The following is a 25,989-nucleotide window of genomic DNA, read 5'->3' on the forward strand; positions in this document are numbered from 1 at the left end:
ATTTCTTTTCAAAACTCAAATTTTCGGTTGCCCATCCCGAGGCGTCGAACGAAAATTGAGAATCGAAGTTCGGCTGAGATATAAACTTAAAAGAATAAAAAGAAGAACGTCTCCCCTCTCTTTGGATCAGGTTCATACACGGACAAAGCATCCCAAACGGTCATCGCCCCCTAAAGGTGTTGCATATATCAAATTTAGAAAACCCCAAATTTAGAAAATAGCCGCCCGCGCTAGGCAACAGAACTCATTCAATATTGCGGCGGCTAAAATGACTAAGCGAGGACACAGTCACTTGCGGAAAAGCTTTTTAGAAGACGGCGGCAAATATGAGTACTGGTCGGCTGGAAATGTTTGTGAGTGATTATACGGTGGGTTCTCTCTTCTAAATCTCTCGATAAAAGAATGTCTTTGTGCACGGAGTTTTAATAAAAGTTAACGCTAAGTTGAATTAAGAAATAAATGAAATTTCTTAATTTTGCTACCTGTTACAAGATCTTGAAAATGTTTTTGCATGGCAAAATTTTCAAAATGTACAAAAAGTGACAAAATTTCTACCACTTGTCCAAGTGAACTTGCTCTTAACGTTCCTAACTATTGAGCTCGCGATTGGTACACTCTAGTAATGGCGCTAGCATTCGAATATTACTCCGTGTGTTCTTATGACACGTAGAAAAATGTATAAGAATTTCTTTTTCTACCAAGTATTTTCAGGCTGCTTCAATTTTTCAGCGAGCAAAAGTTTGAGTTGTTTTGGTGTTCAATAGGGCTCTTGCTACACACACACACACACACACACACACACACACACACACACACACACACACACACACACACACACACACACACACACACACACACACACACACACACACACACACACACACACACACACACACACACACACACACACACACACACACACACACACACACACACACACACACACACACACACACACACACACACACACACACACACACACACACACACACACACACACACACACACACACACACACACACACACACACACACACACACACACACACACACACACACACACACACACACACACACACACACACACACACACACACACACACACACACACACACACACACACACACACACACACACACACATACACACACACACACACACACACACACACACACACACACACACACACACACACATTCGTATTTTCCTTTTTTTGCGAATGTTTGCGAATTTTCTCTAAAAAGAGTCATTTGGAATATTTTGAATCATCTGCTAACAAGTGGGAATAATTCTGAACGGTTGCTCAGATGCTTTGTAGGCAGACTTTTAAGTCTTAAAGTCTTAAACCAGGAGGATGGAGTTAAGAGCTTTCGTCGTGAAATATAGCAATAAACTTTAGCATTATTTTTTCTGCTTCCACTGTAATTTTCATTTCCTCAGCGAAACTCACTTGCAATCCGAAATTAAACTTACAAAACAGTTACACAAATATACTGGCATCTTAATCATGTGCTGTACAACATAAATCTTTCAAAAGTTTACATAAATTACTTGAAAACTAATTTTCTTCCACCGGGTCATATTCATTTAACATGGAGCTGTCACTTTTGTTTGCCCAACGGCTTACTAATACTAATGCACAGTGCAAAAGCCCTATTAGCACTGACCATACTGACTGGACACTCGGTTTCGTTTTCTGGATAATTTTTCCAACAGTACGCAATGTCGATTCCAGAGTGCGTATCGGTCGATTTGAAGAAATGCTATCCCAGTTAAGAAATGCCACCCAACTTAAAAAAAAAAATCAGGCAATTTAAACAATAATATCGGGCTCATCGGTCTCAGATAGGGGATAGGAGAGATAAAAAAAACAGTTTCATCTTTTGAAGAAATATATATAGGGCCAAATCTATTCAAGCTTCCTAAAAAATAATGGATCTAAAAAATGATTTTCGTAAAAGGAGGAATTAGCATTCAAGGGAAATTATTTTAAATTACTTTAATCAAAACCTCATAAGAGGATAAAATAAGCCGGGTAAATTTAAAAATGAATGTTTGTCTGCCTGTCAGTTCCCTATAAACTCGAAAACTACTGAACCGATCAATGAGAAATGGTTTTTTTAATACTTTCGAACCCTTGCGAATCCAAAAAAGGCTGGCTCCCATATAAAATTTACAAAAAAGTTACACAATTTGAACATTTTTCGGAAACTTCTGAACCGATCAATGTGAAATTTTCATGTAGCTGTTTTCAAGACTGGGCATGGTTTCTATAACTCTTTAAAACCCCTTCGAATCCAAAAAGAGGGGGCTCCCATACAAGATTCATTAAAATATGACAGAATCCAAACAAATTTTCGAAAACAAATGCCGTTTGTAGCCGTTTTCAAGACCGGGAATAAGTTCTTATATATTTTCAAACCCCTCCGAATCCGAAAAGGGGGGGACTTCCATACAAAACCAATAAAAAGTTGTCAAAAATTTCAACAATCTTCGATAGATTTTTGTTTGAAAATGATAAACGTAAGCGTTTTGACATAGTGAGATTTATTGAATTGACAAAAAAGTTTTTACAAATTCAGATGATATATTGTTTTGATTGACGCTTCCCATTTTAAAGAATTAAGACTCTCATGGAACTTACATGGAATGGAATATACATAATATTATCAAAGCCATAGTCTTAGTGTTTTCATAATGTTTGGCACACTTTTTGACACTGTACTAATTTTCCAGTATGTTAATACTCCTACCCCTCCAAAAAGTGTATTAAATTGTATTGAACATCCCTCCTATTGTTTCTCTTAAGAGTGGCTCTTTTATCCTTCAAGTTATGTTGCGACTCAAGAGAATCTAGAAGCTCATATCTCACATCATCTAGAAGGATATCATGAAAAATAGTTTGCTTTTTAAAAGTGATGAAATTTAACCAAAAGGAAAGATCATTTTAATTATAATGATTTTATCGAGATTAATTTTTTTTCACATGAAAGGGGTAGCAAAGCACACCGGGTCAGCTAGTATTAAAATAAGTGTAATGATTTTTACGGCGGCTTGAATAACTTTATCTAAAATTTGTCTAATTAAAAAAAAAATACGGAGGAAAATGATGCGTAGGGACTTGGTGTTCACGGCATTTTTGGAGGATTTGCCCCTATTCACATTGCGGCAAATCCTCCAAAAATGCCGTGAACACCAAGTCCCTACGCATCATCTATTCATCGACTTCAAAGCCGCATACGACACGATCGACCGTAACGAGCTATGGAAAATCATGGACGAGAACGGCTTTTCCGGGAAGCTGATCAGACTGATCAAGGCGACGATGGATGAAACGCAGTGCTGTGTGCGGATTTCGGGTGAATTGTCGAGTTCATTCGAATCGCGCAGGGGGCTTCGACAAGGTGATGGTCTATCCTGCATGATGTTCAACGTGGCGCTAGAAGGTGTTATTCGACGAGCGGTGGGCGAAATGCGGGGCACGATTTTCAACAGATCCAGTCAACTTATCTGCTTTGCCGATGACATTGATATAGTCGGCAGATCATCTGCGGCGGTGGAGGAGATCTACCGCAAACTGAAACGCGAAGCAGGAAGGATTGGGTTGATGATTAATACGTCCAAGACGAAGTACATGCTGGCCTGCGGATCCGAGACCGACCGAACCCGCTTGTCCAGTAATAACAAGGTCACGATCGACGGCGACGAGCTGGAGATAGTCGAAGACTTTGTCTATCTCGGCTCACTGGTGACCGCAGACAATGACACCAGCCGTGAGATCCGGAGGCGAATTATCAGCGGAAGTCGTGCCTACTATGGACTCCACAAGCAACTGCGGTCGAGAAGACTTAGCCCTCGCACGAAGTGTAACCTGTACCTGTACCTGTACGCTCATTAGACCGGTTGTTCTCTACGGGCACGAGACATGGATATTGCTCGAGGAGGACCTGCGTACACTCGGAGCATTCGAGCGACGAGTGTTAAGAACCATCTTTGGCGGCGTACAGGAGAACGGAGTGTGGAGGCGAAGGATGAACCACGAGCTCGCGCGCCTCTACGGCGAACCCAGTATCCAGAAGGTGGTGAAGGCTGGCCGGATACGCTGGGCGGGACATGTTGCGAGAATGCCGGACGACTGTCCTGCAAAACAGGTGTTCGCTACGAATCCGGTAGGAACAAGACGAGCGGGGGCGCAACGAGCGAGGTGGTTAGACCAAGTGAAGCGTGATCTGGCGAACGTGGGGTGCCCGAGAAATTGGAGAACGGTTGCTATGAACCGAGTGAATTTTAGGAATTATGTTCGTCAAGTTATGTCGTGAGACGGAATACTATGTAAATAATAAAAATAAAATAATAACGGAGGAAAATAGGTAGGTATTTATTATTTTTTGAAATAAGATTTGCAGTACAGATATTGAAATTGAAAGAAAATATGATGAAAGTCTGAGAAATAATGGTTTTTTGTTTCATTCGCAGCTTTCTTGAACTTCACTGGCAAGCAAATAAATAAAATCAGGCAATCTTGAACGCACACTTTATAAGCATGAGTATAAGCGTGTCCCAAAATTGCATAATGTCTGGGAATCTGGGGGCTTACCCTCCAAATAGTAGGGGAAAAGTTCATATAACGCCCCATGTGGCTAATACGCGCCACCCTTGTTTTGATGATTCTGAAACATTTTAAGCCTGCAAAATATTACCAATTTGTTTTAAATGCTGTTATACGCCATGGCAAGTATGAATTTTTCCTTAAAATGCCCCTGAGTCGTGATAATTTCACAATTTAGGTTTTTTCTTCATTTCGATCTAAATTTTAAAACACTTTCAATAATGTGTCACCAAGCAGAGAAAAACGAATAAGACAATATTACCTGACACATCGATAGAGCAGAATCTAAACTATGATTTTATGCTAAAAAATCATACTGAACTCGCAAAGGTATGCTTTTTATGGGTATGTTCTATCCCGGCCCATGCGCTCGTTATAACGCGCCAATCGTAGTAGGCTGAAAATAGCATAAATTTTTCAAAAAGGCCAATTTTCATTGAAAATGAACAAAATGTCTAAAACCATATTTTGAGCGTTAATTCTGCCCAAAAAATCAGCTTTTCCATTTTTTTTAAATTTTGATTAGTCCATTTTGGTTTCTTTTCAGTCAAAGTGTCTGGAAGTATTGGTGTGTTTTCGGTCTTCGGCTGCTTTCGGGTGTGTTCGGCTGCTAGGCGCGTATTGAATACACAGCGGCGCGTATTTGCAACACAGTTTTGTTCTGTGGATTTGAATATAGTTTTAAAAAATCAAGTTTTTGAAGCAATTATAGCGATTTGAGTAATAAAAAATCATAGGCATTTGTAGATAACACTTTTCTTCAACGATTACACCCATTTTTAACACAATTTGTACGTGGAATACATAGAAAATCAGCAATTCGCTTAGGTGGCGCATAATAGGGCATGTTCCCCTAGATTATGATTTGGAAAATAAATTTTTGTATGGTGCCAAGTTGCAGTTTTCAGGTGAAAACTTAGTCTTAGTTGAAATAAAATCTACATAATTAAGCAATCGATTGGTAAAGAAAAAAGTATTTGATGAAAAACCAGTTTCTATGCTTCTTCAGAACACAATGTCTCAGAATCCCTTTCACACTTGAGATTCAGTGCAACCCTTTTCCGTTGTCAGATTCAGCTAAAATTTGGCATATAGCTTTCTGATGATTTCTTTGAACTATCGAAGTCTTTTTTTTTGCAATTAATTTGATTTTAAAGTAGGTTTTTATTAAGACGATTTTGATAAAATAAATAAAAAATATCCTAAATTGTGATTCTTATTAAGGATTAAACCGTGAACACGATGATACAAACAAACAACAACTAGCTAGGCACACATTTTGGTCAGTTGAATACAAAATTTTTAGACCAAAAAAATTGATAAATTGATTTTCTTGAAAATAACATGGTCATTTTCAATTTTGATACAAATTTGGTTCATTTTTCATTTTTTACGTGTAGTATTTAACCCAAACAAAATTAAAAATTATAAAATACCCAAATTTTGTGAAAACTTTTGGACCCAGAATTCATTTATAATCAAATCTTTTGGAAGTGGACTTTTTTTCAAAGATCGCCTTTGCGGAACCTTTCAATATGATTTTTTTTCAGTCGGCCCCATACAAAACTTTGTTCTCCACATCCTAATCTACCATTTGGAGGGTGAGCCCCCAGATTCCCAGACATTATGAAATTTCGGGACACCCCAATAAGTATGAGTATAAATAAGTATGAGTATGGGTTAAATAAATGTTAGCTTTTCGATCATTTCTAACTTTTGCGTTGGTTACACTCTACACTCTTTTCCGAAAATTCATTTTAAAAAATGGATCAACTATTGTATGGACAAATCAGCAATACTGAGGTTCTCAATTGAATTTTCACTCCAATTTTAGTCAAAGATTTTTTATTCGAAATGAAACGTTTCCAACAAAATGACCCCAAATTTCATATTATTGATTATGATACATGTACTTTCATTTTAAAACGATCTTCTATCAACTAAATCAAATATCCTGAATCCAGCATATCATTTCCTAGTTGACTATTCTCAGATTATTTAAATCACTAAACACTCTCATTGTTTAATTGCGAATTACATTGAGAGATTCTCCGACCATGAATGCTTGTAGGTTTTTAATCTCATCTTCTTCCAGTTTTATGATAATGTGTTTTGCACATTAATTTTCCATTGAGAATCTATGTTTTCAAATGTTACATTTAACACATTAAGAAGAACTATTTGACAAAAGTTTTTGTTTTTTAATATTTGATTTAAGAAGAATTTCTTTCTTAATTTAAAATTGTAATCTGTATTACTTGTATAATGATTTTTTGTGTTTTAAAGATAAAAAAAATTGAAATAAACACGTGGATTTTAACATAAATTTTGCAATTACTGTTTTGGCTCTGATAGCAACTTTGAAACACAATTTTTAGTTTGAATTTCATTTGTTGTTTGTCTCTCAAATCTTGATTTGAAATTGCGATTTTATATGAGACATAGAATCATGGTTTTGAATGAAGTCCAATTTCAGGATTTTAATTTTACTTTTGAACTCTTATGTCTATATCTCCTTGTAGTTTGAATCGATTTCTTTGTTAATTTTTTAAATTTTATACTTAGTTCGAAATTTTTATGTTACTCCCTATTTCCATGTGGAAAATATTTTTATTTTGTTTTGTTCGAATATACCAGTCATTATTGTTATTTTATACAATATGCAGAACTCAATTTAAGTTCCTATTCTCTGAGACGGCTTTTAAAAAAAAATCAACCATAAAAAATCGGCTAGTGAAGAAAAAAGTTATTGATAAAAACCAGTATTTTTTGTTCCTCCCGGGCAAAATACCTTAGATTCCCATTCACGATTGACACTCAAGCAACCCCTCCCTATGGTCAGATCTTTCTTAAATTTGGCATGTGACCTTCTGGTAAGCTAATAAATAATTTTGACATGGACCAAGTGAGATCTACTTTGTTGATGTCTTCCTCTATCTACTATGATAAGTGTACTGCGGTTCGTTAAATTATTCAAAAATGCAAAAATTACAATTATGGTGAAGTAGCCATAACTTCTTCAATTTTCAACCGATTTTGATAAATAACAACATTAAATCTTTGTTTTAAATTGACATTTAAGGCCATAAAAAATCAGATTTTTTAAATGTTACCATCGAGTCTAAAACTTTTGCTGGAACAAAATTTTCTCTAACGAAAAATGCGTTTTTTTTTTAATTTTTTTCGATTATAAAGTCACTAATATCAACAATACTGTTGATCAGACGCAAAAATGGTGTTCGAGAGATCGATAGAAAATTTATTCACCTTTAACACTAAACATACCGACACTTTGTATATACCTATTCATACCGCGAGCGGTCAAATGACGGCAAACACCGTTTTCGCTAAAACTCCCTTGTTTCTCAGCCGATTTCTACCAAATTTATAGTTTTGAAAAGCTTATAACTCGACTCAAATATGTTTCTCAGACAATTTTCAGCTACAATCAATAACTATAAAGTTATTTACAGTACAAGAATAATTTTATGAAAAAACATGCTTCAGGAAAAAGAATGTAAATCAGTTATTTAGTGCTAAAAAAAATTTCACTTAGTGCCTGAGAAAGCTGAAGTTAGAAGCTATATGTTGCACATATGAAACATTTTTTTTAAAAAATTCTAAAATCATGGCCACAAAAAATGTAAAAAAGTTGTGTAAAACCCGTACTTTTCAATCAATCAACCACCAAAGCTGTTCCTGTTACAGTAGAAAATTTTGAAAAAATGAATTGAAAAGTAGACGTAATTTGTCACATTTTGGCATCTTTAGATTTTTAAAATACTAAATACATAATTTTCGACGGCATTTCAAAGGTAGTTGTTTTGCAAACTTTTTATGAATCTGGATTTTCTGAGACAATCCCTACACCCAAATTCAGCTTTGCACTGGATTTTGAGTACATTAACGTATAGTTTCAGCTATAAAACTATATGCAAAAGAAAGAAAATTTCATGCCGGTTCTAGTGATGTAACTGCATTGGCGGTGCAATGCTTTACAAAAATATAATAAATATATTTCTGAAAGTAAAACTAGAAAATTTGAGCGAATGCTCGTTTATTTTTTCGTCTCCTTTCACCCGTCTTCGTGTGCAAAATAGCTTTGAGATATTACCACCCACTGCGCCCGTCTGCCAAGCAAGAATTTGTGCTGACTTCTCAAAATTCAGAAACTAGTTCACTGTTTTATTTATCATATTTTTGCCAAGCATTGCACCGCCAATGCAGTTACACCACTAGAACCGGTATAAAAACGCTTTCTTTTGCATATAGTTTTATTGCCTAAACCTTACGTTAACCTACTCAAAATCCAGTGCAAAGCTGAGCTTAGGTGTAGGAATTGTCTTAGAAAATCCAAATAGATAAAAAGTTCGAAAAACAGCTACCTTTGAAAAGTCGTCATAAATTATGTACTTCGTATTTCAAAAATCTAAAGATGCCAAAATGTGACAAATTACGTCTACTTTTCATTTCACTTTTTCGAAATTTTCTACTGTAACAGGAACAGCTTTGGCGGTTGATTGATTGAAAAGTATGGGTTTTACACAACTTTTTTACATTTTTTGTGGCCATGATCTTAGAAAATTTTTAAAAAAATGTTCCATATGTGCAACATATAGCTTCTAACTTCAGCTTTCTCAAGCACTAAGTGAAATTTTTTTAAGCACTAAATAACTGATTTACAATCTTTTTCCTGAAGCATGTTTTTTCATAAAAATTTTCTTGTACTGTAAATAACTTTATAGTTATTGATTGTAGCTGAAAATTGTCTAAGAAACATATTTGAGTCGAGTTATAAGCTTTTCAAAACTATAAATTTGGTAGAAATCGGCTGAGAAACAAGGGAGTTTTAGCGAAAACGGTGTTTGCCGTCATTTGACCGCACGTGGTATGAATAGGTATACCACATGCGTTATTCGAAAACCGTAATACTTAAAAAAAATTTAAAAACGCAAAAATACTTGCATTTCAAAAACAAAAATAGTCCTGTCGTTAGATTTGCGAAAAAACAATTATATAAGGCGTAATCATTGTTTAAAGTTCAAAAACCGTCATTTGACCGCCTCCGGTACGTTTAGTGTATGCAAAAAAGGGATTTCAAATTACTGTTATGTAATCCGAGATATGTATTTCAATCTAAGTACAAGTTCTTTTTTTATTTTTCCGAATTTTTAAATTTGGAGCATAACTCAAAAACCGTTCTACTGAGATTTTTTTTGAATATCATTGTCGGTTTCAGCGCCCGATTTCACATTAAAAATGACCTTCAGGTCACTAAGTTCAAAATTACTGTAGACTAGTGTTATCTAACTGACTGACTGTTAGTATAATCTAACTGACTTTTTTTTTCTTGAGCTTGAGCTTGAGCTTGAGCTTGAGCTTGAGCTTGCTATCAACTACGGTCCACCTACGGCCCCTCCCGGCCAATGGCATAGATAATGGTTGCACTCCGTGATTGGTTCGAGATAGTAAACATTGTACAATAAACCAAATGAAAGGGGCTGGGAGCAAGCAACGCAATCTCACTGTACAATCTTGAGGATCTCCTACTTTTGAATGAACCAATAACGACGCCGGCCAAATCCATGTAGTCGATAGTAGGAAGGGAAGTGCAGCACATGTGGAGATATGTTTAGCGGAGGCCGGCTGTACGTCATCCCTCCACAAATCTCCACGCCGAATGTTTGGGGAAAAGGTAATATGGTATGGAGAATAGACTGAGTCGATTTGGGGTCATTTTTGAATTTTTCAAACCCTGGGGTCTTAAAAGATTCGTTTTGGTCCAAAACTCATCCATGATTTTTTTGCAGAATTTTTAAATAACGTTTACATGAGTAAATTTGAACTTGTTTGTATGGGAAAATTGAATATTGATCTTCAAAATTTGACATACACAAATCCTACCTCGTCTTCAGAATGGGTTTTTATTAAGAAGTGTAAGTAAATAAGAACAGAGTTTGAAACGAACCATTAAAAAAATTGTCTATTTCTGTACAAATGTTATGCTGATATGAAATATTCTTCAAGAAACCAATTTCGGACTAAATTTAATTTCGTGTTTTTTGTTCTTCTAAATGCTGAACACAACACCAAATCTACACAAGGCCATAAAATTTACATTTTTCTAAGATGCAATGAATTTAACAGGTTTTTTCGACTAATTTGGGTAGGTACCCTGAATCTAAATATGCAATATTTCTATCAGCTTTTGTTATTAAAAAAAACTTTTGGAAATAAGTTTAAAGCATTTGAAAAATTTCTGCACTTTAAAAAAAACTTAAATTAAAAACAAATTTTAAAATAAAAAATTTAAATAAATTTCTTCAAGACTTCAAGTAATTTTGAGTTCTGCGAAAAAAAATTATTGAAGTTTTATGTTTTTTCACATTTTCTCATTTATCAACAAATATGTTAAATGAAATTATGTTTTTTTACACTTTCTGCAGTAATGTCAGAAATACTTGTGAAACGTGTTTATTGAAAAAACCTTCTGAAATGTTTCAAAAAACTAATATTTTTTAATTTCATATTTTGTTTTAATTTTAAAATAAATTTACCGAATTTAAAAGCAATGTTCGGAAAATCGCTCAAGAAAAGCAATCAGGATTCGTTTCAAGCTAGAATACTTACACCTCCGAGTGCTGTGATACGCACGTGGTGAACGTATCCGTTGAATATTTGTCGAACATCAACACTAACTAGATACATAAAATAACACCATGGCCCATCGGGGGCAACCGTTTCTATTCGTCACGTGGCTTTTCAAATGTGATCGACATACTTGATGATAAGTTTTGAACGTCGTTCCCACAATCATTCAATAACGCCTATCCTCGCATCATTGTTGATAATATTCGTTATTGATAGAAGGTTGAAAACCATCAAGGAAGGCAATCACCATCGAGACGATAGTCTGCGTCCTTCTTTACCATATCATGTTTTGCGGGAATGTTTCAAATACAGAAGCGTCGTTATTATATGATTGTTTATATAATTTGGTTGAAAAGGGAAAAATTGACTGCTTCGATTTTGCTCTGAATGCAGTAACACATGGCTGATCGAAAATGATTGATTTTCGGAACATTGTTTAAAAGTAGGTACAGTTTTCTTTTAAATTCTCCTATTAACTTGCCGAATTTTATAGTCAAACTATTTAATTTTCAGAAATATTTTTAACAAGTTCTGAATTGTTGTGTACTTGACACATAAATCTAAATTTTTAATAAGGATAACAAAGTTTCAATCTTCAGTTCTTTCCAGGACCCCATATTTCAATCAAAAGTGACAAAATACTCAGAGCTTGTAATTTCAAAAATGAGCTTTTTAAGCCGTTTATCTCTGTCTTCTATCACTGCAACCTTTCAAATAAAAATCAATATATTCTTCTTTTTAGCTTTCTCTTTAGTTCAAATTCAAAATACTACAGCGGAATTTTTCAATCAACCATTGAGTTGAAAATGAAGAAAAGAATTCAAAATTAAGATGAATAAAAATTATCAATTATATTATCGTTTTCCTAACAACTAATCATGCTTAGTTTTGTTTCTGATTGGACATTTGTTTTCAACTTTGTATTTTGGAAACGTTTATTTTAAATTCGCTCAGAAATTCGTTTGAAACAAATGTCTAGTTCAGAATAAAAAACATTATTTTGAAAAAAATTATCATAACTTACCGAAAATTTTAATCTTTCATTTTGAAATGTTTTGAAAATTAAGTTGTTTTTATCAGTAAATTTTTTTAGTTTGTATAGTAATTATGAGTTTGAAACGGTGTTAGAAATTCCTTTCCTTTTTTATTGTTTATTTTTGGTATTTTTATTGCTTTTCGATAATTTTGAATTTCAAAACCCTCCCCATGAACATGTCCTTCGCACAAGCCTGCTAAAGGCCATAAGAAATAGAAAGTGATAAATAGGTTATAAGATTGTAAAGTTTCTGATGATTGATTAGTTCAATAATCAATTTAATTGTCCCTAGCTCAACTCGGCCTCATATAATTGGATATCAAAATTTTGTGATGTGATTAATATGATCTCTGAGGAATCAATTTAAAATTATGAATCCGTTTACAGTTCGTAAAATTCCCTCAACTAACTATTAATCTATGCAAAACTTTAAAAGCCGCAATTGAGTTGTTTTAAAAATCCTATTAAAAATTAAAAAAGTGATAATTTATTCGAATTTGTTAGTACAAACGATGTTGACACTGTTTATTTAAAAAAAAAATTCAATGGTCGTGATGAAAATTATCCGAGCAGTAATGAATTACAATTTGGATTGATTGTGTATCGACTTTGAAAATTTGGCAACCGCATTAAACTTGTATTAATTCTCCAGGTGGACATCATGTTAATATTCGTGAATGAAATATTTACCTAACCCTACATTCTTTAAAAAAAAAAATAAAAACTTCTATTATTCATATTTTGCATTTTGTGCTATAAACATATCTGAGACTTCTAAAGTTCAATCTAATCATTTTTTTACGATTTGGTTGTATTGACAGTTTTTCACTGGGTATTTTGAAAATTTTATAATTAATTTTGTGTAAAGAAAATTCATGAAAAATAACAAATTATCTGAGTCAGGAAAAGAAATGTAATTTTTGGAAAGAAAAGTATTGGAAGAAAGTATGAAAAAAGTTGAAATCTGTTAAAATTTAATAAAATCTTATAAACCTCATTGAACGTACCGAATTGAAAAAAATAATTGGAATTTTCTCACCGAGTTTATGTAGGCTGTGTCTCACTCTGCGATCGAATTCGTTCAATCTTGTTTTCCCCCCATTCGAAGGAATTCAATAATTTAAAAAAATCAACCATTCACATAAAACATACTTCCACGAAATTGACGGAAATGTTGACGAAGATTGAACCGAAAAAACACCACCATCAACGTTGATGAACTCGTTCGAACACGTAAGCGAGCTAGGAAAAAACACTCTTCCCTTACCCCTTTTCCCTTCCAATCAAATATCCAAACACGGCACTTTCACTTTTCGACGATTTTTAAAAATTTAGTTTTCACAACAAAACTTCATAAAGTTCATATAGTTCTAGTTCTAGAAAAATTATGCGCAATCACCGCACCAATTCACTCGCCAAAACCAAGAAAAAGGAAAGAAGAACTTGACGAACTTTCAAGAATCCCCGCTGATATTCAGCCGAATGAATATACTAAAATACACTTTTTCACAGCTGTTCTTCGACAACATCCGATGCCACTCCATCGAGAAACACTTATAGTGTTTTCGTTTATTAGCAGTTGTAACTAGTTGTCCACGAGTTTTGCCCGAAATGCTGTTATTGTGTTCGTTTATTAATTCAGAAGTCCACTAGTTTTGCCCGAGGCTTGAACCTCAAGCAGGCGGTTGCAACCCGTAGAAGTTGTCAGTGTTGGGGGTAAGCATAAGGTTGACTATAGCAACCATATATTTGCATCGTCCCGGGTGACGATTCTGTTTGTTTATTCAGAGAAAGTTTTGCCCCGCGCCAGTGGAGAAAAACGAAAACGGCATTAATCACACGAACAAACTATTTATTTTTCAAAACAAACAACGGAAAAATTGCTATAAACAGTAATTTTCACGGACCGCAGAGAAAACGCGTGTGCTGCTAACCGGGCGAATGTCGTCCCAATTTTGCTAAAACCAACCCGCGGCCGCGGTCCTCCGGTAATCACTTCCATGATATATCCCGGATCCCTGTCAACCAGAAGAAGTACTTTCTAATCATTTCACTTTAATGTACACATTTGTTAAAAAAAATTATCAAAATAAAATTTTCTTGAACGGAAAAAACGCGTGTTGTTCGCACGAGGCATAGCCTACTCCTCCATAATCTAACTGGAAAACATATCGGACAGATGTCTTTCTGTGTTTATCAAATTAGTTGTTAGAAAAAAAACAGTTTCTAACAGTTAAACTAAGGTTGCCAGAATTTTTTCCACTCCCATCCAAACCTAGATATTCCGGGCATTTTTTCAAAAAAACCTGGCAAAATCCGGGCATGGATTTCAATTTTTCAAATCCAAAAACCGGGCGAAATTTAGGTTTAATTATACATAAAAGCAAAGAAAAAATGCAAAAAAAAATTGAAATTTATATTTTATTAATGTAATTGCAGACTTCCAAAAACTTTTTGGAATACTTAAATATTTAAAGGTTTATAAAAGTAAATCAGCGAAATTATTTGAAACAACCGTTGAAAATTTCAATACCGTTTATCAATTTTGCTAAAACTTACTCAAAAACTTTGATTTTTTTTGGTTTCTTTGTGAAAATTATGAAAAAATCCGGGTAATATCCGGACTTTTTTCACGATATCCGGGCAACCGGGCTGGACCGGACTTTATCGAAATTTTGCATCAAATATCCGGGCAAACCCGGATAAAACCGGGCAATCTGGCAAGCTTAAGTTAAACTAATTTGATAAAGACAGAAAGACATCTGTCCGATACATTTTACAATTTTAATCTGTATTAAAAAATCCATTTAATAAAAGAACCCGATGCCATCTCAAAACCCGCCATACCCTAGCAAAACATTGTATCCAGAATTTTGGAGCACGCCTGGCCATGTTTCGTATTACGATACTTATCAATCAAACGACGAATTTTCGCTTTCTTTTGGAATTCGCTGTTCGTTCTCGCTGGGCATAATGACTGGAATCCCCTTTTATTGGATTGCATATATTAACAGTTGTGTATATTTACCTCACAATACAACCATTAAATGAATCGCACGTCCCACGCCCCTGCTGACTAGTGAAAGTGAATTTTCCATAATGAATGGCGTGAACTTGTATGCTGTTTATCAGAGTTCATTGGGGGTGGCAGTTAATCTCTAATCTCTAACCAATTGATAAAACTGGGAGGGGAAATGAAATTTATTCAACCATACAATCGCCGGGTAGCCACAACAAAACGCTGATTGGCTGAAAAGATTTAGAATGACGATTTTGTTCCGCGCTTATTTCAAAGGTAATATTTTCTCAAGAAGTAGAAGCTACACTGATAAAAATGCAAATGACATTGTACAGAAGCCTGCCAAAAAGTAAAATCCGTATCAATATTAAAGTAATTAATCGGAGTAGGCTTGCTCTTTGTATGTTTTTTGTTTTTAAATTTAAGTAGAAGAAAGTGTGGCTTTATAAGCCTACAGCTTTTTTAAGAAATGTCGGGATGTGTTTATTGATGAAACATAATTTTTCATATCAATATTTGATGCAGGAAATTGAAGTTAAATTGTCGATTTACATGTATGTTTCAAATAACCATCCGTATCATCATGCCATGGAACTTTATGATAATTTAATATTTTCCTATCTTATAAATGTATTCGATCAACACAATTGTTCAAAATTCAATTTCAGTGAAAATATTATTTTAAAACTTGAGTAAAAATTTTTAAAACTTACTTTATTTACTGGAAAATGAAAAATTAGAGTTCTCAGTTTTATTTAATGGAAAATGAAAAATTAGAGTGCTTCGTAAAATCTGTGAACGCATTCAAATCACGTTGAAGTTTTTCGCAATCATTAAACCTTTCAACAGGCATGAAAGCACTTCTGGTAAGCTGTTCATCAATAGAATCAAAAGAAGGGGTCCCAAGTGACTACCTTGAGGTACTCCTGAAGACGCTTCATATGGTTCCGAATTAATTTAATTTATCGATACGAATTTGGAATAAGAGACAGGTTCTGAATGCCCATATCAAGGCAGGTTTAATGCCTATATCAAGAAAAATCGATTAGTCTTATGAATTTTTTACTTTTTATCATTCAAATTATGATCTTACAGCGAAAAAGAAAGAACTTCATACTGATCCGATAAAAATACGGCATGAACAAAATATTACTATGAAATATGGCCATATGGCATACCAAACTATGTTTCATGCAAAAGAACTAGTGATGTAAAAAAATTCACCAAAATTTCAGCCTTGACGTATGCTTAACATTCGTTTCTACCATTTTCAATCAAATAATATCCAGTGAAAATGCCAGTAAAAATGAAATATAACTAAAAACATAAATATTCGCATTAAGCCCGCCTGTTTTGGAAATCGGCTATTCTTACTTCTTTTATTATAAAATTATTTTCACAAAAACTGTAAGAGATATTAACAGAAAAAAATCTCTGAGTTATATAAAACAGACGTCCGTTCATGTGTATATAGTTTTCAGACTCCTATCTATTGGAATATGGGAGAAAATGAGTGCTTTCCTTAATATGCGCATAAAGCCCGCCTCTCCCCTACCACGCAGCGGTAATTTGCTGAGATCATTGATGTATAGTAAAAACAGTAAAGGTTCTATATTGCTGCCTTGTGGAACACCAACTTCCAAGCTCTCTAGAGAGCTCTTTGCCTCACCTAAGATGACAAATTGTGTCCCCTTAGCCAACACGGATAAAAAACTCTACAGGTTGTTATCAAAATTCGTATGGTTGGCTCTTCCATATCACTGATTTTTGGTTGAACCCATAATATTGCTAAATCTACATCGATGACTACGGATAAACTAGCGTTGCTGTAAAGTTGTTTTGGCTATCAAGGATTTCTCATCTGCTTATCGCTAATATGGCTAACATATGGTGGATTTGGCTATTTTATTCAAGTCAACTTAAAGATACTAAAATTTTGTTTTAGAATGTCACAAAAACAGAAAATGGTGGAAGTTATTTTTAGGTGAACACACATCAGAAAGCGAAAATGTAAGTTAAATTTGTTGTGTACGTTTATTTGTTCTACTAACAGTTGTATTCAGTTTCAGATTCATCCGCTTAGACATATCTGTTGCGGTGCGCATACTTTGATCCCGGTAGGCCAAGGCAAAAACAAATAACAAAATCCCCCAAAATGTCTCCAAATCAATTTTATCACGTAAGTCATTCGATATTTTTTGAATATTTATAATGTTCTCTCGTTAGAAAAAAAGCAATTTTGTTCTTTACAATTGTTTTTTTTTTCTAATTTGGTTCAGGGCCAGGGTGGCGTTTTCCGAGCAAGCCTCGAAAATTATCCTTCTGGAAACGGCGGAGCAGCAGCATCAATTAAGTTTATTGCATTGGTTTGAATAAAAAAATATGCCACTGATGTAATATATGATTCAATAAAAAACACGTGTCTTTTAAAAAATAAAAAGGAAAAACAACGCAGTTAAATGCTCAAATTAATTTTAATTAACATTTGAATGTACAATTTCCAACGTTTATGGGGAGCAGTATTACAGTTAAAACAGCATACGAATGATTGACTTTAAATTCCTGTTGAATTCTCGAAGCTGATGCGATCGCTAAATCAGCCATTTATCCATTCGTGGCAACGTTATTCAGATGGTTGGCTTGAATGTATTTTCGGGTCAGAACCAAACAATCATATTTATGTTCATGTAGACGCGTAATATCGCTGATAAATCTATATATTTTTCTCCGTGAAGTAGCTGCGCATAAAATTGTTTGCTAGGTTTCTTATGCCACAATACTCCAATTTTGTCAGTAATATACCATGATTTAGAGTGTCGAAGGCCTTCTTAAGGTCTAGAAATAGTCCACCCACGACTTTTTTTGCATCAATTTTTTAAATTACAGAATCCAGAAATTCGCAAATGGCGGTAAGCGTACTTGATCCAGATTTAAACCCATATTGAAGATTGTAGAAAACGTTATTTTCGTTAAAAAAAAAGCTGTTCATCCTGGTTATTAAAAGCTTTTCGAAAAACTTACTAAAAATGCTTAAAGTTGATATGGGACGGTAGTTATTTTCATCGAGAGTATCTGAAGATTTGAATATTGGAATAACTCTAACTGTCTTGAGACATTCAGGGTAGGTTCCTGTCTTTAAAATCTGTTAAAATCTGTTGAAGCATTCCGAGAGATTTTTTGCGAAATTTTACTATGATGTTTAAGCACCTGTGATGAAATATTGTCGGGGCCACGGCTTTTTATTTGTTATTCAACGATTCGATGGCTAAGGGACCTCATTCACGGACGCAGGCTGCAGAAAAAAGAGTTAGAAATCCTGTAGGTGTTAAAACTTGAGTCAACGGTAATGTTGTTTGCGTGCGAGAGATTTTCCGATACTGGTGAGTTCAGATTTGATTTCAGTTCTGTATTAAGCAGTAGACTATAATACGAATGGCTTAAATTCACAGCTTTAAATTGTAATTAGTGCTTTCCATCGTTACATACGCTAAAAGGCCATTGTAGCCATTGAGCAATCGGATGAAAGAAAATTGTTGATTTGGGAGCTCCGTTTCTTTGCGTTGTTCTACCGTGTTTTCATAATTATATTGTTCCGTCAGGTGTCGTACGTGTTAACCAGCATCTTGTGCCGCCGTGAAAAGTGAAATCCTGCCCGATTCGTGTGTTCCGTGCCAAAAATCTGGTCGTTTTGATGCCACTCTGTTGCCGTTTGTTTTGCTTTGATTTCGTGTGTGGCACAGATACTGTCAAAACAGACGAGGAACTGTGGAAAAAAATAACTCTACGAAAAAAAAAAGTTTTCTTTTGCACTGATTTGGCACTTTTTGAAATTTTGGAGTTTTTTCGAAACTTTTTCGCATAGATGTCGCATAGCCAACACGAAAGACAAGAAGCAGAGTGGAGAGTGTCAGTTGATCATTAATAATCTTAAGCCTATCGGTTGTGGTTTTTGTGGCAATTTTTGCACATCAGCCAGCAGTGTTGTGGATTCAACATCACACAGGGTAAGGTCATTTTAATATGCACCCCATGTCGTAACGAGCTCAACGGACGAAGTATCCGCCGTTATATAGACGATAACTCGATCTCGGTAGAAGTTCCGTCTCAATAACCGCGCTTGACAAGCTTACTCAACAGCTTGACTCTCTATCAAAAAAGTCGATGACATGGCTCTGAAACAATATCCTCCGATCACAGCTTCCTCGTTTCCCCCTTTGAAAGGGACACCACGAACGTATCCGTCTCCGAACATTAAACGTCGCCATGGCAACGATGAACATTCGCTTGTGTCTTCCACAATGACCGGGACTAAGTTTGTCGATCTTAGCGATCTATCAGTCTCGTTTATTGTACCTCCACCCGCAACACCAAAGTTCTGGTTGTACCTAGCTGGTCTCCAGCCGCTGATTACGGACGATGATGTTAACAAAATGATATCCCGCTGCTTGAATCCTTCTACACCGGTTGAAATGAAATGACTGCTACCGAATAGAGTTGATGGCTCCACTCGTAAATATGTGTCTATCAAAATTGGATTCGATCCTACGTACAAAGACGCTGCATTGAACCCCATGACGTGGCCTACAGGATTACTCTTTCGCGAATATGTGAATCAGCCAAAAAACTACAACCGACAGCTTTTGACTCCTGCCCCAACGGTTCAACGTTTTCAACCTATGGAATCTACTACCCCGGCCGTATTTGGCGGCTCTGATGTAGGCTCTCTCAACATCTTGGAATATGATGGGGTCCACTCGGCTCCCATTTTAGCCAACGACGATAACGAGATTTTAAACCTCGGGATTGTTTTGCGACAATTCTTCAAATATTGGAAGAAAAGCCAGCGCTGCTTGGGTTTCATCACTGGGACGCAACGATATTGCAACAGATTCTACAATGACCAGCAACACTCTTGGGTTTCTTCATGGGCTTCAACAGCATGACGCATCGATTTGAGCTCTTTGGAGACCCCGGAGCCCTTCGACTCAGTCGCGCTATTTCCAGCCAGCGTCATCAGTCGTCCTGGCCCTAAGTTCGTTGGAGGCGAGGGGGTTCTCCAGATAACCATTACGACCAAACCATTCTGCTTGCGTTCCCAGTTTCCGCTTTACCACAGATCCATCTCGCAAAATCATCCGTACGACGCTCCTGCTGCTATCTCTACTGGGTTTCCAGCTCCGGGGCGCAACGAATTAGGAATTACGGAGATCCCTGAGCCCTTCGACTCAGTCGCGCTGTTTCCTGCCTGCGTCAACATTCGTCCCGGCCCTGAGTTCGTCTTCGGCGAAGGGATTCCCCAGCCTGTACTTTCAGGCAAGTATGCTATCATTGACCGTTCTTCTCCACGTGATAGATTCTGTTTTTCCAGGGATCGTCGTTCCCGTCTTGCACCCGAATCGTCTGACTCCATCAGCTTCTTCTATCAGAATGTCGATGGTGTAAATTCGTGTGTTGTCGAGTACCTATTTGCAACATCTTCCTCCAACTATGATGTCATCGCCTTTACTGAGGCGATTATGTCATAGCTGGCTCTTCAAATAAATGGTATTCTCGTCGACGATGCAGCTATTTTAAAAGCAACCGCAAAACTCAAAAACCCTACTTCTAAGGACCCGGATGGAATACCAGCTACTTTTTGAAACGGTTTATGCCTCATCTGCTAACACCTATCGGCATATGTTTCAAGTATCAATGGACGGCGAAATCTTCCCCGCTTTGTGAAAAGAAGCATATATGTTTCCTGTTTACAAAAAGGGAGATAAGAAAGATATTAACAATTACCGTGGTATCTCGGCTCTGTGTGCTATTTCAAAACTGTTTGAGCTGGTTGTGTTGAATCCCATTTTTTTCATTCTGCAAGCACCACTTTTCAAACGATCAGCACGGTTTCATGCCTAAACGATCAACTACCACAAATTTACTGACGATCACATCTTTTGTACTAGAAAGCTATGCCTTGAAGACCGAACCGATGCTATTTAAACAGATTTGTCTACTGCATTTGATAAAGTGAACCACAATATTGCTCTCGCAAAGCTAAGTCGCTTGGGCTTCTGTGGATCTTTACTGGAGTGGATTCGGAGCTACCCGATCAGGAGAGCATATCAAAATATTAACTCAAACGTATCTCACCAAGATATTTACATATGATTCAGTTATAATTAAGTACTCCAAACTTTAGATTTTAATTTCTCCAATCTGAATTATATCTTATTCTGATTGACAAACTTGAATGGGGTTGAGCTCATATTCATTGATCAAGATTTTTTTTCGGATTGTGCTAAAATAAAATGATTATATCTTATTTTGATATACGTTCAACTTTTTCTGAATCACGGACATCGAAGTCAACGGCTCAAACCTTACATTAACGAGTTTCGCTCAACAGATTCATAAAATTGAATCAAATTTTTGGGAAACCAAAAATGGGGCATGGTTTTATCAAAAAATGTGGTTTATTGACCTTCCACTAGAAAATTTTCTCGAAGCACTCATATCTTGATAAGTTATAATTTTGATATAATTTGTTCTGTCCAATATCAAACTATGCTATCTGAACGAGATACAATCTTGATATGAGCATATCAAAAACTGATATAATTTAGCTATGATCGTATAGATTTTTTGATATAATTTGAGATATTTTAACATCCTACGAGTGCTAAATTATAACTCATCCAGATAGGAAAAAATTGAATATCAAAATATCTCATCTTGATATAATTTAGTTTTTCTCTTCTGATCGGGTACTTAACGGGACGAAAGTTGTCCGTTTATAATAATGTTCTCTCGCTTCTCGATGACCCAAAACTCGCTTATGCCAATGATTTGAAACTATATCACACCATCAATGGTAGAGACGACATCGATTTCCTGAAACGGCAGTTCAACATTTCTGCTGACTGGTGCGAAAACAACTGCCTGCCGCTAAATCGCAGTAAATGCTCGATTAATATCTTTTTCTCGCAAGCGGCACCCTCTTTATGCTGAGTACATTCTCGGGGATGAAATAATCTCCCGGGTTGACTAAATCAATGATCTGGGTATTATTCTTGATCAACGGCTGTAAGTATGAAACCTACCACTCCCACCGGCGTTTAAGAGAGTCCCTTTCTAGACCTCAGGGCGGCACGCTTATCAAACTAAACCGCAGGGAGCTTCCAGAATGCACTCAGAAAAAACCCCAAAATTGCACTTCTTTTAACGATGCTATATTTAACTCTTAGTTGCACATACAATGGTCACAAAAATGGCACGATACCTGGAGGGCGAAGCCCTTGTGGATGCTGCCGATCCTGGTACAGGTGTTGGTAAGGCTGACGTTGGAGACTTGTCAGCGAGTAGACTAGCCGGTCCGATGACGATGGCGGCCCCTTTTCCTCAAGTACAGCGTCGATCTCGATGGGTCAAGACAGTGGCCTTTCGTAACGGGTGGTCCACCGTCTTGGGTCTGTCCGTAAGGTTCGAGGATGTATGGTCGGCCGGTACATCCGATCGTGGGTTAACCGATGTTCGGTGGCAGTTATTCCCGTCGTAGTTGGAGGCAAAAGGTTATTCCAACCAAGGTATTTTGTCCCAAAACAAAGGGGTCCTGTAGTAAGAAGATACTGGCATTAGCGCGCGTCCTTCTTGGCGAGAGCAAAATGGCGGATGAGCGGGCGGTTGGCTTACCTGGTGTCTGGCTGTTATTTGCACTAACAAACTTTCTTATGTTTACACTGCGGTGGTTTTTAGCAAAGTGAGCCAGCACCAGGAAGCCGCATTTGACCGGCCTTGAACAGCGAGTTTCGGTCGTTGCTCTCGCTTCGCGATCGCTCTTCGCTCGTCGTATCGTCGGGGCGTCGCTGCCGATCGTGTGAATACCCGGAAGCATCGACTATCCGAGTTGGCCCTCTGGTTGTGAGTTGATAAACCATTCTGGCTGCATGCTGTTGACGTTCGTTGCGCAGGCGTTCGTTGCTTCGAAGGCGGATTTTTGGGGAAAAACTTCACATACACTAGTCAGTCACTGCGATATACTACTGAATTTTGAAAAAGCTACGTTAAACCGCGATCAATCTCTACCAATTCGATGGAAGTGTTATCTGACGCTTACACGGCTTGAGTTTAAGACTCACACGAACTCCAGAAGACTCCAGAAATCTTAGTTTCTTGTTTCGCGTGGCTAAAGAATTTAAAGATATGTACTGCTTAAAAAGCTTATATTGTAGCATAGTCCGTTCCGTTCTTGAGTATGCTTCTGCTGTCTGGTGCCCTTTCTACCAAAATGCGATTTGCCCTTCGACACCTGAACTGGCAAGATCCTTTTCGTTTGCCTTATCATGAGAATCGTTGCCGGCTGATAGACTTAGACACGCTTCAAGTCCGAAGAAACGCTACACGTGCTTTGGTCGTTGCGGATCTCCTCACATCGAGGATTGATTGTCCCGTGCTGCTGGAAGCTTTTCCTCTCAACGTGCGACCGCGAGGATTGAGAAACCAGAATCTGCAACTCTACGTTCCTGTTCGGTTGAACAAATATGGGGCTAACAGCGCTCTTATAGGCATCCTGAAAACCTTCAACCGTTTTTCGGAGTACTTTGATTTTGGCGTCTCCAGAAATGTATTCCATAGAAACCTATTGAACAAGTCAAGAGAAACGTAGATTTATGTTAATTTTTATATGTAACCTATAAATAACCAAGTTATCATTAGGATCAAAATTTGATCCGTTGATTTTTATACAATCATCAATAATATTACGTAACACGTTTAGAGGGGGTGAGAGGGCATAGCAGCTTGTTACGACTTGTGAATTTTGGATAGAAAATCTGAAAATAATGTGTTCCGAAGAAGGAAAGGGGGGTCGAAAATGAGCGAAAATTGTGTCACGTTATATTCAAACGGCCCTAACTTCTGTGAGTTCCTTTTGGAAGATTTTTTAATTTTTTTTTTTGCCTTCCTTACAGAAAGGTTAGTTATCTGTCGATTTGGGAGATCATATTTGGTAATTATGGGTCTTATATCTAGCTTTATAGGAACCTATCGAATCCGCTCGACGAGTGTATGTTAAGGTTGCCAGAATTTTTTCCACTCCCACCCGGGCCTAGCAATTCCGGGCATTTTTAAATAAAAACCTGGCTAAATCCGGACATGGATTTCAATTTTTCATATCCAAAATCCGGGCAAAATTGAGGTGTTATTATATATAAAAGCAAAGAAAAAATGCAAAAAATGAAATTAATATTTTATTTATGTAATTGCAGACTTCCAAAAACTTTTTGGAATACTTAAATATTTAAAGGTTTATAAAAGTAAATCAGCGAAATTATTTGAAATAACCGTTGAAAATTTCCATACCGTTAATCGATTTAGCTGAAACTTACTCAAAAACTTTGAATTTATTTTCTGGTTTCTTTGTGAAAATTGTTGAAAAATCCGGGCAATATCCGGACTTTTTTCACGATATCCGGGCAACCGGGCCGGATCGGACTTTCTCGATATTTTGCATCAAATATCCGGGCAAACCCGGATAAAACCGGGCAATATTACAATCTTAGTGTATGTGTATTTGTGTGTATTAGTATGAATTTTTGTCCCATTTGTTCTGGGCGTTTTAGCGAAACTGTGCTGAACAATTAAAATTATTTTTATCTTTTAAAACTGGATTATTTTTCTACTCAAAAAAGAAATTCAAATGGAGAGTTAAGGAATATATTCTGTCAGTTTTATTCAAGTCGATCGAGCCGAACATAAATCTTGAATTCTGTATAATAAATTTGTCAAAACGTTCGCGAGCCAGGTTTTCGAAATTATTCGATCATACACTATTTTTTTTTTTCATTTCCTCACCTCAAATTACTTTCAAATAACAACACCAATTATTAAATTACAGTTTCGGGTCAACTCAAAAACTTTGCATGTTATTTAGTCAAATTAGATAAAGGGTGATCGGTCAAAATTTGGTCAAGGGAAAACGCGTGTAAATCGGTGAAGACGTTCATTTAAAAAATCAAATTCAATTTCTTTTTCAAGTTTAGTTAGTATAAAATTAAGGAAAAATATTCAGTTAGGCTTCCGCTTTTCCAAATCCGAATTGCCGGGCCTTACGCTTAACCCCTGCCATCAGATTTTGTACAGCCACCTTGTCCACCTTCTTCGCCGCAGAAAGCCAGTTTGCCTTGAACTGCTACTCGAGTGTTGGGAGGGTTCTTGTCCTTGGGAACCACCTGCACGTTGTTGGCGGCGTACCACTCCATGGCCTTTTTACCGTAATGGCAAGATGCCAAATCTGGCCAAAACAGTACGGAACAACCGTGTTTCTTCAGGAAAGGCAGCAGACGTTTATTCAAACACTCTTTCACGTATCACGTAAATTTCTTGGTTGACAGTCCCGGAAGCTATGAAAATGCTGCTTTTCAAGCCACTGGTACAGATGGCTTGCCAAACCAGATATTTCTTCGCGAACTTTGACAGTTTCATGTGCTTGAAAATATCTGCTACCTTTCCCCTTCCTTTTGCCGTATAAAACTCCTGTCTCGGAAGCTGCTTGTAGTCGGCTTTGACGTAGGTTTCGTCGTCCATAACCACGCAGTCAAACTTCGTCAGCATCGTTGTGTACAGCCTCCGGGATCGCTCTTTGGCCGTCGTATTTTGTTTATCATCGCGATTTGGAGTCACTACCTTCTTGTAAGTC

The 25,989-nt window shown here is 36.5% G+C and overlaps 1 protein-coding gene across 1 annotated transcript in view; it reads right to left on the reverse strand.

Annotated features, from left to right (window-relative positions):
- LOC129740016 (mitochondrial dicarboxylate carrier) overlaps positions 1 to 11,958 on the reverse strand; it is a 321,675-nt gene extending 309,717 nt beyond the window's left edge. The window contains exon 1 of the mRNA XM_055731597.1: positions 11,955 to 11,958. The gene's annotated coding sequence lies outside the window, so the exon portion shown is untranslated. The remainder of the gene's footprint in view (positions 1 to 11,954) is intronic.
- Positions 11,959 to 25,989: the final 14,031 nt, after the last annotated feature.

Source organism: Uranotaenia lowii, chromosome 1 (assembly GCF_029784155.1).
Source record: "Uranotaenia lowii strain MFRU-FL chromosome 1, ASM2978415v1, whole genome shotgun sequence".
Taxonomy (NCBI): Eukaryota; Metazoa; Arthropoda; class Insecta; order Diptera; family Culicidae; genus Uranotaenia; species Uranotaenia lowii.